We start from the raw sequence: 13,693 nt of genomic DNA, 5'->3' as shown, positions 1-13,693 counted from the left end.
TGCCTCTGCACCCTGTGGGTCGGGTTCCAGGCATCCAGGCTTGAGGGCTGATTCCATGATCGATCCTGACTGTTCTTAAGTAGTTTAAATTGATGGAACCATCAATTCACTAGACACATGCTTTAAGATATGAACAGTGGTTTTAATCTACTTACTACAGAGCCAGCCTGTTACCCGTTGAACTCTCGATGAACTGCAGGCTGGCTTTGGACAAGGGTATTTATACAGCAAGTCCAGGGGGAGGAGTCGTTGGCGGAGCCAAGGGTGGAGCCCTGTACAAACTCCTGAGCATTCCCAGAGCTACTCCCCCTAGTGGTCGGATAACGCTACTGCGCTTACAACGGTATTGGTAAATACAGTGTGAATTACTAAGTTACATTCACCACCGTCCCATTATGTTGTTTAGGCCTTGCCACAACCGCCGAGAGCCTGTAACGCTAGTCCGTGACTCCAGCTTGGTCTGATATTCTCTCTTGGCTTTATGGAGGTCGTACCTGGATTTCATGTATAGGTCAGGGTCATCTGACTTGAACGCCTCAGACCTGTCCTTCAGTAAGGAGTCAATCTCATGATTGAGCCATGGTTGCCGGTTGGGGAAGGTATGAACTGCTTTCTTTGGCATGCAGTCGTCCACACATTTGCCGATGAAGTCTGTGACGGTGGGGACATATTCATTTAAGTTTGTCGCTGAGTTCTTAAATATGGACCAGTCCACTGTCTCTAAGTAGTCACAAAGGAGCTTTTCCATTCCCTCGGACCAGCACTGCATGGATTTTCCCACTTGAGTTTCTGCTTGCATGCTGGGAGAAGGAGCACCATCTTATGGTCTGATTTTCCAAAGTGCGGATGGAACGGTAGGTGCCCTTGATTTTTGAGTGGCAGTGGTCAAGAGTGTTGTTGTCCCTGGTGGGACAGGAGATGTGCTGGTGGAAGTTTGGCAGTAGACTCTTGAGGTTGGCCTTGTTGAAGTCCCCGGCCACGATGAACAAGAGCTCCGGGTGTTCTGTTACGTAGTTGTTTATGATGTGGAGATGTCGGCGTTGGACTGGGGTGAGCACAGTAAGAAGTCTTACAACACCGGGTTAAAGTCCAACAGGATTGTTTCGAATCACTAGCTTTTGGAGCACTGCTCCTTCCTCAGAATTCAGTCCGGTGAGGCGGGGGTGAGCCGTGTCTCTGTGAAGCAGAGCACACAGCAGTCTCTTACTTCCCTCTGAGCGGTAAGCCTGGGGTTAAGTTCATCCTGCTTGTTTCCGATCGCTTGTACATTTGCCAGGAGTATGCTGGAGAGAAGAGTCTTGAAACCACGTTGCTTCAGTCTCACCTTCAGATTGCCCCGTTTCCCTCGCTTCCTCGGTCGGTTACTGCGGCTGGATGGTCCCAGCATCCGATGGGAGAAGTCAGCCTTTGTGGAAGGTACAAGTGCATTGCATGGTGCACATCTGGAGAATACCCTCTCCATGCCGGTATACATGGAGGGCCAGTGTAGTGATCTCTTGGCCCTGTATTTCGTTGCTTCCAACCCAGGATGCCCCTGGTGAAGTTACTGGGTGTAGTACCTTTGAAGAGAAATAGTGATGATGAATTGCTGGCCACCCATTGCCAGTTCATCCTGTATGCTTAGTTCATCTCTGATGCCAAAGAATATGCAGAGCTTGTGAGAAAGCTCCCTAGAGGACTCAGGACAGCCCCTCATGATAATGTAATGCAGTTGTCTGCATGTGATGTCTGCCTGTAAGGCATCTTTGAGTTTCTGGATTCTACAAGAGGGCAGCACCTCTATTGTCATGAAATCTATGTCTTCCTCACGATCTGCGTGGTCTGAAGTGGGAAGGAAAGCTCTGGAAAGTGCATCAGCCAAGTGTCACCAGCTCCTTACCACATTTGCAGACGATGCTGAGATTGTAGTTTTAGCATCATGCACTGCAGTTGTGCAGATGCAGTGGGAAAAGGATTTTATTTAGGATAGTTCTATGTGGCTGATGATCTGCTGGACAACCAGATATGAAGTCATCAAATTTCTGACTGGTGAAGACTAGAGCAAGGAGTTCCTTTTCGATCCGTGCATAACAAGTCCTTAGGATCAGTGAGAGCCCTTGATGCAAAGGCTATTGGTCTGCCATTCTGGATGTAGACTGCAAGTCTGCTGGGAGGCATTTGCTACTAGGAGTATGGGTGCTCAAAACAACAAAGTATTGCAGCACCGGGTGGGACTAAGAGTACCTGTTGGAGTCTGTTAAAGACCACTGCATGGTACATTTGCCAGCACCATTCAAGTTCCTGGTGGAGGAGCTGACAAAGAGATCCAGTTACCACACTGTAACAAGGAATGAACTTGGAAAGATAGTTTTTTACCTACGAGGGTATCCTAACTTGAAACTCTGGTTTATGGAGCGGGAGGGGGGTGCATAGTTTTGGTTTCTGTAATGGTGTGTGGAGACAAGCAAAACTCCAGTGAGAATAAGTAATCCAGTCGCCATATAACAATTACTATTTTAAAAATATTTTTATTGAGAAACCGTGTAACAATTATTACAGACTATTTATTAAAGTAAAACAAAACAAATACACACAAACCGGACCACTCTATGATAATCAATTACTGGTCTACAATGTATATAAATTACTAAATACACACAGAGTTTATGTAAAATGTACCCCTTATTCCAAAATATATCTATGATACCTGAACTCTCTAAGACGTCCCCTGTTCCCCAACAAAATCCAAATTAAATAAACCTATAAGTTAAAATCAGTTCATAATTACTACACAGTACAGGGATGACAATCAAGTCTGGGGAATGTCTTTTCCTGATCCAGCAAATAAATTTAAATTGCAAGGTTTCCTGCACTGCTTTGTCTCTAAGACGTTGAAACTGTTACCTGTAAAACGTGTCCTCTGGCTGCTAGCTGAAAACTGACTTTTGGCTGTGAGCCTGAAAATGGGCTTGTATGCTTTCTGAGCCTGCTCAGTGTTAACTGGCTGCTCTTGCTTCTAAGGGGCTGGCTAATTATATCTTTGTTCCTTTTTAATTATGCCTTCTGTGTATTTGGCTGTTTGCCCTGACAACGTCCTTGACCTTAGACATTAACATCGATCTTCCCAATTGTCCATGTAAACTGCTTCTACTCATAAACCATTGACATCGGATTTGTGGGGAAATATTAAAGCCACGTTTTGAAAATATTGTAACTGTGGGATGAAATACAAGCTTGTATTGTTCTGAGTCAAGGACAGATTATACATTTGCAGTTTGGGGTGATGAAAGTGAAATGTTACACCAGCCTTTCAGGATCCAGACTGCAAATAGAACATAGAACAGTACAGCACAGAACAGGCCCTTCAGCCCTCGATGTTGTGCCGAGCAATGATCACCCTACCCAAACCCATGTATCCACCCTATACCAGTAACCCAACAACCCCACCCCCCTTGACCTTACTTTTTAGGACACTACGGGCAATTTAGCATGGCCAATCCACCTAACCCGCACATCTTTGGACTGTGGGAGGAAACCGGAGCACCCGGAGGAAACCCACGCACACACGGGGAGGACGTGCAGACTCCGCACAGACAGTGACCCAGCCGGGAATCGAACCTGGGACCCTGGAGCTGTGAAGCATTTATGCTAACCACCATGCTACCGTGCTGCCATGCTAATGCGCAGAGCCAAGAAGTTGGATACCATTGTGAGTGAATGATGAAGTCACAATTCAAAACATGTAAGCCAATTCGGAGCAGAGAAGGGGAAGGTACCAAAAAGAGTAGATTAAAAAGCTCTTGGTGCACATTATTCTCTCTCATCTTTGCTCCCTTTCCACTGTTTTCTTCCTTATGCCCTGCTGGGCTTTTTTTAAATATTTGAAAGTGTACGAATCAGGTTTTTGCAATAAACGCAATCTCAAACTACCACTGGACCTCGTCTATTATTAGAAAATAAGATATTCTACAATTTGGCGCTGCGAGCAGAGTCACGAGAGAGAATAGGAGCCAGAGATCTGGACATCGGACCTATCCCTGGACGTAAGGACACCTCGTTATTAAAAGAATGTCCTCGCCCATTGTTTAGACTCGGTAACCCTCTTACTCGACCTCAAACCTTTCCGGTATGGTAGCCGGCTTAAGTTCCTTCCAGACATCTGGATTTCGGAGATATACAGGATAGATATACTGGCCTCGCTAAAAAGCCTCAGGGCTTGAGTCTGAACATAAATAATGGTATTATGGAAGAGAAAAAGGACAAACAGTTGCCTACCACAGTCAAAGGCGGGCAAACCCTACTGGACATTTCCATTGACGAGATCCATCGGCATTTAAAAGAGTATTTAGAGCAAAAGTTTGACTTATCCAAAACCTGGACTGAGATTGAGGAAAAGTATGGTGATGTGTGAGGCAGGTTGGTTCGACGTTGACTGCAACTGGATGCAGGGAAGCTAGAAACATACGTTTGACACAGGAGATGATCCAACACTGTTTTACTTAACTAGTGGACTGCTGTACATGTTCAGCTGTGGGTTGACACTCTACTAACCCAACTGATGACCTCTTACTGGCTTGACCAGACTTACTAGCTACCGCATGGTAATTGTGCTCACTAACTTGTGCACTCTGACTGTCTCAGTAGCTGGGTCCTGAGAGAGGGAGAGTCATAATGCCCTGTGGGCTTTATAGTGGTGGTGTCCTGTCTTGTGATTGGTTGTTCTGTGTTGTGTGTTCATTGGTCATCCTGTGTGTCAATCACTGCCTGTCTGCTTCTCATTATATACATGAGTGGATATTATGACATCTCCTTTTGTAAAATAAGTTTTGGAACGTGAAGGTATATACATGCCTGACTATGTACAAGTGGTGAATTAACGAACATATGTACATGGGAAGGTGTCTATCGTACAGATACAGAGCAAACTGAATAAAATTTACAAGAGTAAAGTCTATAGATTCAGTCTTTGATGCGGGCGACGAATTCTTGTCGATCGCCGCAGAGGTGGAGCAGGAGACGCCGGCACTTGGACAGGCGGGATTGCTGGCATTGCGGCGGTGTCATGGACAGGCGGGATCATTGCCAGATCGGTGGCCTCATGGCAGGAGACGTCTGGAGGAGGCATGATAACCTGCGGAGCAATGCGGTTAGGCGGTGGGCGGGGAACTCTCCGCAGCGCCCTCCTGTTGCACCGGAGAATGGAGCCATCAGCCATTTGAACTGATGGAACCATCAATTCAGCGAACACATGTAGTTGGATCTGAACAGAGGCTTTAATACACTTACAACAGAGCCAGCCTATTTGTCGTTGAACTTCAGATGAACTGGCAGGCTGGCTCTAAGGCACTGATCTTTATACATCGGTCCCAGGGGGAGGAGTCCTGGGTGGAGCCAAGGGAGGAGCCCAGTACAAACTCTTGCATACTCCCAGAGTGACTCCCCCTGGTGGTCGGATAGTGCAACTGCACTTACAATGGTGGATAGTGAACATATATACACGGAGTGATATTGGCAACTATATACAGCATTGATCTTACAACGGGTAGATAACGAACTTATGTACATGGAGTGATATTGGCAACTATATATAGTGTGAATCACATTCACCACATGAGCAATGCAAGACCTTGGGGCGGCCAACCTGACAACAACAGTTGGGGCTAATTAACCTCCCTCAGGCAACTGGACGCGAACAACATCTGCTGGAGCCAGCGCAGGCAGATCCGTGGCATGAGCATCACACGTGATCTTCTGCTGGTCCCTGGACCGCTGCAGGTTTGGCAGCACTGTGAGGTGGTCAAGGTCTGGAATATGGATGGCTGGAACGGTCGTCCTCAGGTTGCGGTTCATGAGCATCTGCGCCGGAGACAAACCAGTCGACAGAGGGGTTGCCCTTTAAGCCAGCAGCGCCAAGTTGAAATCGGAGGCTGAGTCTGCAGCCTTGCACAACAACCGCTTCACAATATGGACCCCTTTCTCGGTCTTCCCGTTTGATTGCGGGTAATGGTGACTGGAGGTGATGTGTCTGAAGTTGTAGGATTGTGCAAAATTGGCCCACTCCTGGCAGTAGAAACGTGAACCATTGTCACTCATTACTGTGAGTGGTATCCTGTGTCTGGCAAACTTCTCTTTGCAGGCTTTGATGACGGACCTAGACATGAGGTCCGACAATTTCACCACTTCCGGGTAACTGGAGAAGTAGTTGACCAAGAGCACGTAATCACGCCCATTGGCTTGAAAGAGGTCTACCCCCACTTTAGCCCACGGAGAGGTCACAATCTCATGCTGTTGCAGTGTTTCCTTGGGCTGAGCTGGATGAGACTTCTGGCAGGTTTAGCACATGAGGACCGTGTCGGCAATGCCCTGGGTTGATGCCTGGCCAATAAACCGCCTCCCAAGATCTGCGTCGACATTTTCCGACCCCAAGGTGACCCTCATAGATCTGTCCGAGCATCATAGCTCACATACTTTGAGGAATGATAATCCTATCCAGTTTAAGAAGGATTCCCTCAATGACCGTTAACTCGTCCTTAACGTTAAAGGACTGGGGACATTTTCCCTTTTGCCAGCCATGGGCGAGGTGTTGCATCACGCGCTGCAGTAGAGGATCCGTGGCAGTTTCTTCATGTATTTGGACTACTCGTTCATCAGTGGCTGGTAGGTTGCTGGCACACAACTGCGCCTTTGCCTCTATGTGGCAGATGAAGTCGCCCTGTTCACACGGCGTGGTGATGGATTGGGATAGGGCAGCCGCGATGATCTGCTCCTTACCCGATGTTTAGACGAGTTCAAAATCGTATCGGCGGAGTCGAAGAAGAATTCGCTGTAGCCGAGGTGTCATGTCATTTAAATCCTTCTGGATTATGTGGACTAAAGGCCTATGGTCTGTTTCCACCATGAACTTCAGCAGGCCGTATACGTAGTCATGAAACTTGACTATTTCTGTCAGGAGACCCAAGCACTCCTTCTCGATCTGGGCATACCGTTGCTCGGTCGGCGTCATGACCCTGGAGGCATATGCCACTGGAGCCCAGGACTAGGAGTCATCTCGCTGGAGGCGCACTGCCCCAATGCCGTCCTGGCTAGCATCAGTAGATATGTTGGTGTCCCTGGTTTGGTCAAAGAACGCCAGTACTGGGGCTGTGGTGAGCTTCGTCTTTAGCTCGAGCCACTCCTTTTCATGTGCGGGCAGCCACTGGAACACTGTTGACTTCTTTACAAGATGCCGGAGGGCCGTGGTGTGGGCTGCCAAATTGGGAATGAATTTCCCGAGAAAATTTACCATCCCGAGGAAGCGGAGGACCGCCTTCTTGTCTTCCGGGGTCTTCATGGCGTTGATCGCCAGCACCTTGTCGGCGTCAGGTTGCACATCCTGTTGTGAAATGTGGTCACCCAGAAACTTGAGAGCGGATTGACCAAATGAGCATTTGGCCCTGTTGAGCTGGAGGCCATTTTCATGAATACGCTGGAAGACCTGTTTGAGGCGGGCAATGTGATCCTCGGGTGTTGGGGACCAGATGGTCACGTCGTCCGCATAGACTCGCACCCCCTCGTTGCCCTCTATCATTTGCTCCATAATGCGATGAAATACTTCGGAAGCTGATATGATACCGAAGGGCATGCCGTTGTAGCAATAGCGGCCGAACGGAGTGTTAAACGTGCACAGCTTCCGACTGGACGCGTCCAGCCATATTTACCAAAAGCCACGGGAGGCGTCCAGCTTGGTGAAGAATTTGGCATGAGCCATCTCACTGGTTAACTCTTCACGCTTCAGGATCGGGTAGTGCTCTCGCATGATGTTGCGGTTCAGGTCTTTGGGATCAATGCAAATATGGAGTTCACCAGAGGGTTTTTTTACGCAGACCATGGAGCTGACCCAGTTTGTTGGTTCCGTGACCTGTTCTGTTGGCGTCCAACTTGGAAGAACAACACAAACAAGACCTACGTACCAAGCTGGACCACCTCCACCTGAGAGGACATAAAGCCAGCATTGCCAAAGCACAAATTGCCAAAGCAGTGGTTGTGTACCTGGGACAAAGGTTTCAGAAGGAAAGAGAGAACTTACCCAGGATAGGACCACAGCCACTCGGGCTGCCAAACAACCTACTACTATCCAAGAACTCAGGTCCTTTTTGGATTAGTGTAACTTTAACCAAAATTGGATCATCTGCACACAGCTGGCTCAGCCATTGAATGACCTTTTAATGGGGAAGCTAAAATCCCAAAAAGTCATTGCTCTCATGGGAGAAGAGCGAGAGGCCTTCGCAAATCTAAAAAAGGCCTTGTGTTCGGCACCGGCTCTAGGAATCCCTGACAATGGTAAGTAATTTACCTTATTTGTCCATGAGAAAGAAGGATACATGACAGCAATACTGGCACAAGAACATGGCGATCAGCAAAGACCCACTGGATACTATTCAGGAAAACTGGACGCACTGACTCTCGGATAGGGAAGTTGTCTGAGAGCCATGGAAGCCACGTATCAGGCTGTAATGGCCACTGTGGGTCTAGTTGGACCAAAAGCTAACCGTCAAGTGCCCCTGTGCCGTACACATTCTGCTATCTATGAACAGAGTATCCCAGGTGACTGCAGTAAGATTGACAAAATGGGCAGTGATCCTGGAAGTCCCCAGTCTCCACATTGTCTGGGCGAGCCATGTGAGCCCACCATCTATGCTCCCACTTCCCAACAAGCAAGAGGGGGGAGGAGAGGGCATGACTGTGTGAAGATCTTGAGGTAATGGAGGAATCAAGCTTGGCGGCAGAGGAACCACTGCACAACCCAGACCTGATCCTATTTACAGACAGCTCCTCCTTTGTTGACAATGGCATCCAAAAAGCAGGATAGGTGGTCACAAACCTACACAAGATTATGGCAAAGGAGTGTCTGCCCTCAAGGACGTCAGCCGTACAGGCTAAGTTATGGGCCCTGGCAGAGGCATGCCGGATAGCAAAAGGACAGACAGCAAACATCTATACAGACTCAAGGTACAGCTTTGAAGTTGCTCACAACTTTGGCCAGTTATGGCGGAGAAGAGGATGTCTCACTGTCGTTGGTACACCTATCCGAAATGGGAAGGAGGTACGAGACTTTCAAGGAGGCCATTCAACTACCCCGTGAAGTGTCCATTTTGAAGCATAAGGTCTATATGAAGAAAAATACCACAGAAGTCGACAAGGCAACCAAAGAGGTCGCCTCACAATGTGCTTCTCCAGAGGAACCAACGCAAATATGCAGACTGGGAGCAATCAGTCTAACTCGAGCCATACAGACAATGCAAGGCGACTGCTCTCGAGAGGAAAAGTGGACATGGTTTGAGGCAACAATGAACCTATGTGATGAAGGCACCCGGAGACAAAGAGGTACTGACAAGCCAGTCGCGCCACAAGCACTGAGGCCCTATTTAGCCCAACAGATCCATTCATGGGGGCACTTGGCCCCGCAACAAATGACAGCATAGTTCCAGAAAAGCTGGTGGGGTCGGGGATTCAAAAAACACTCCCTATTGGTAACAGGCCGCTGTTTGCTCTGCCAGAAGAATAATTCTGGACCTATTATGTTGATGCCCCAACTGAGGTCTCCTGCCCCTGCCGGACCATTCCAGCATTTGCAGGTCGACTATATCTCCCTTCCTCCATCTCACGGATACACCGACGTCCTCGTTGTGGTCAACAAGTTCTCAAGGTGGGTGGAAGCTGTTCCAGGTAGAAGGGCCACATCCAATAATACGGCCAAGATCTAATGTTAAGATTACATTCCCCAATGGGGAGTCCCGACCAGCATTAACTCTGACCAGGGAACCCACTTTACAGGTGCTGCATGTCAAGAAGTCTGTGGACCACGAAACATTACCTGAGACTCACATTGTCCTCATCACCCACAATCATCAGGGCAAGTACAACAAATGAACAGAGCTCTGAAACAATGACTTGCCAAACATCATCAGGAAGGAATGCCGTGGCCCCAGGCACTACCAATAGTCCTGCGCTGTATTAAGGCAACTCCAAATAGAACTACAGGTCTGAGTCCGTTTGAAATCATAACAGGGAGATCCATGACACTGCCAGGAACCATTGACTTGCGAAAAGCCGATTGTCACTTGATCAGTGATGCCTCATACTGTCAGAATCCAACAAATTCTAATGGTTCTGCTTCTCAACAGGTTTTGGTGGGCTGGGAAGATCCACCAGAAGGAGGACAACACATTGTCCCTGGAGTTTGGGTTTACGTGAAGAAAGTGCATAAAGAATCTCTGAATGCTAAGTGGGATGGACCTATCAAGTGCTACTGGTCACCCAAGCAGCTGTTAAAGCCCAGGGGAAGAAATCTTGGATTCATGCATATCGCATTAAACGAGCAGACTGTGATTAAAACTTCTATCTCATAAAAGGACAATTCTTATTTGCTAACATGTTTAACAATATTGTATCCGTTGCATGCTTTTTCAGTGTTTATATGTTTATTAAGTGTTGGTGTAAACAATTAAAGCCCCTGCTAAGGATATGCCTCTAAAGACTACCCATCATCCCCTCTTGCCTAATAAGCGTTCTTCCTATATTTAAAGGCTTGTAACAGCTTATTGGCTTGCCCATTCCAGTGTTGAAGGCTGTTCTTAAGCAAAGGGACCATCAAAGGCATCTGCGAATGTGTTCCACTGCAACATTTCCTGCTGGCTTGCTTTTATTGATTCATTCTTTGAATTTTGTTTTCAGAAGAATCAAAGGGGGAATTGTGAGGAAATATTAAAAACAAGCTTTAAAAATATTGCAATGGTGAGATGAAATATTGTTCTGAGGCAAAGTCAGATTATGCATTTGCCACTTGCGTGTGATTAAAGTGAAATGTTACACCAGCCTTTCAGGATCCTGACTGCAAATGTGCAGAGCTAGTAAGTTAGATACCATTGAGTCATGGTGTGGAGCACCATTCAGAAGTCACAATTCAAAATGTGCCAGTCAATTAGGGGCAGGGGGGGGGGGGGGGGGGGCGGTACCAAAACATGCAGGTAAAAAGCTCTTGGTGTACATTGGTTCTTTGTTCTGTCTCCACTGTTCTCTTTCTTATGCCCTGCTAGGCTTTTGGGTTTTTTTGTATTTGAAAGTGTACAAACCAAGTTTTTGCAATTAACTCAATCTCTAACTACCACCGGACCCCGCCTCTTACTAGAAAATAAGAGATTCTACAGGAGTCTTGTCTAAATTGCTTTCTAAACTCATTACTGACAGAGATGCATCTCTTCTGACCTTTTGAATACTGGCTACTGCTATCTCTAGGCAGATTTCTGCTTGTTGCTGGACATCTCGCATCCTTTTATGTCTTGTTAAATTTGTTTTACTGCTGTTCCCAGGCACATTCATGACACTCACCTTATTAGGAAGTCAATGGGACAGTGGCGAGCTACACTTTCCAATAGGCAAGTGCACTGGCTACATTGTGGTTATTTAAATAAAGATCCAATCAACTTCAAGAGAAATAAATATTGTGAGGGAGAGGGAAAAAGATGATGCTTGGCTAGCTTTGACACGTGGGTTATGATTGTGAATCCAACCCACATTCATAAAAAGGAAGATTCTTTTCTCTACAGGTTGTAAAGATTGTTAAGCCCAGCCATGTCATTTTTCCAGAGGTCAGCATAATTTGCCTCAGGTCAGTGATAAATTGACGATCACGCAGAGGTGCTGTAAGGCTGGTTGCCATGGGGGGACAATTCTATGCATTTTGTGGTTCTCATATTTCAGTGTAAATTTCAAAAATCATATATGTAAAATCGAAGAGAGAATAATTTTGAGAGGCACATATTGCTTTGGGATGGAGCCTGTTCTATATTCTATAAAATAAACAGAAATTGTTTAACCTACGCCACCTCCAATCCAAAACCAAATTCATCCCAGCCCCAGTCATAGAGCTTCAGTATGCAGATGATGCTTGTGTGTGCTCTTACCCGGAAGCTCTTGATCATTGTCAACTCCCCCAAAGCCTTTTACCCAATACCCAAACAGCTAAGTTCGACATTCAACCAGCTCCCACAGAAAAAGAATTCCCATGCTCTATCAAGATCAGTGGTGAGATCCTGGAAAATGTGGACCATTTTCCCTATCTTAGGATCCTCCTCTTGATGAAGGCAGGCATAGAAGACAAAATTCATCATCACCTTAAATATGCCAGCAGAGAAAAAGAGTGTCTGAGGACCAGGATCTCAATCCCGAGGCTTAGGGTCACTGTTTAACAGGCAGCAGTGATCCCCAAGCTCCTATTCGATTTGGAGATTTGGACAACCTACAGTAGGCACCTCAAATCACTGGAGAAGTACCACCAGCAGTGCTTCACAAACTTCTCCAAATTGGGGAGGCGGTGGCATAGTGGTAGTGTCACTGGGCTAGTAATTCAAAGACCCAAGGTGATGCTCTGGGGGCAGGGTTAGAATCCCAACAAGATAGATGGTCATGTTTGGATTGAATAAAAATCTGGAATTAAGAGTCAAATGACGACCATAAAACCATTGTATTGTTGAGAAAACATATCTGGTTCACTAACGGCCTTTCGGGAATGTAATCTTACATCCTTACCTGGTCTGGTTGACATGTGACTCCAGACCCACAGCAATGTGGTTGACTCTTAAATTCCCTCTGATACGGCCTAGAAAGCCACTCAGCTCAAGGGCAATTAGGGATGGGCAATAAATAGTCCAGCCAACCATGCCCATATTCCATGAATGAATAAAAAACGATGGTGTCAGAAGAATGGCACAAAAGTTTAATAGGTCTATAGATTATGTCTGTGCCTTTGGTAATTTGCTGGAGGTGAGGAGCAGTATTGTATCAAGGAAAATGGTGAGCGTGGACTGTTTTCTACAAGTACTGTAATTGGAAACGTATTGTATTATTCAAATAGGTTGTAGGGTTATCAGTCGCATTAGTTGCTTACTAGATAATGTTTAATCAATATTGTTGTTAGTTTGTTACAGTAACAGTCTTCAAGCTTGAAATCTTGTTGGCCATTTCCTTTAAATTAATCACTGGGAATTCAAATCTCTTGTTTAAAGTTATTAGCTCCTAAGGGAATTGGGACACAATGGTTCTTTGAGATCCACTGCCATCACATGCAAGATAAATGCAACTCACACAAGAGAGCAACTAATTATGCAACTGAATGTACAGACAAGCCATGTCCTGATAAATGATAATCACTTATTGTCACAAATAGGCTTCAAATGAAGTTACTGTGAAAAGCCCCTAGTCACCACATTCCAGCACCTGTTCAGGGAGGCTGGTACAGGAATTGAACCCACACTGCTGGCCTGCCTTGGTCGGCTTTAAAAAGTCAGCTATTTAGCCCCGTGTGCGAAAGAGCCTTTATTGAACCCAATTTGATTCCAAAAGGATACTATATTGATGAGACAGCTATTGATTAGACAAGAATTATTCAAAGATTTTGAAATTCATTTCATTTCTGACATGCCGTATCCTGTAAATTGAATATTTTAACAGTGGAATGACATTGGGTTGATTTAAAATCAATTTTACCACATGAATTGTAATGAAGCTGTACATCAAGTTCAAATCTGGTGACTGGTCCATGTGCAAGAAGTATAATCATTAAGAAAGCAATGCTTCTGTGGTTTTAATTCCAGCTCCTCCTTAATAAGTGTGACAATCTCTTGCTTACATAGGAAATAGGAGCAGAAGTGCTGGTCAGTCCCATTACCAGGCCACT

The sequence above is a fragment of the Scyliorhinus canicula genome, chromosome 11 (genome assembly GCF_902713615.1).
Source record: "Scyliorhinus canicula chromosome 11, sScyCan1.1, whole genome shotgun sequence".
In the NCBI taxonomy this organism is placed as follows: Eukaryota; Metazoa; Chordata; class Chondrichthyes; order Carcharhiniformes; family Scyliorhinidae; genus Scyliorhinus; species Scyliorhinus canicula.
The sequence above is the reverse complement of the archived record's forward strand: the minus strand, read 5'-3'. Positions refer to the sequence as shown.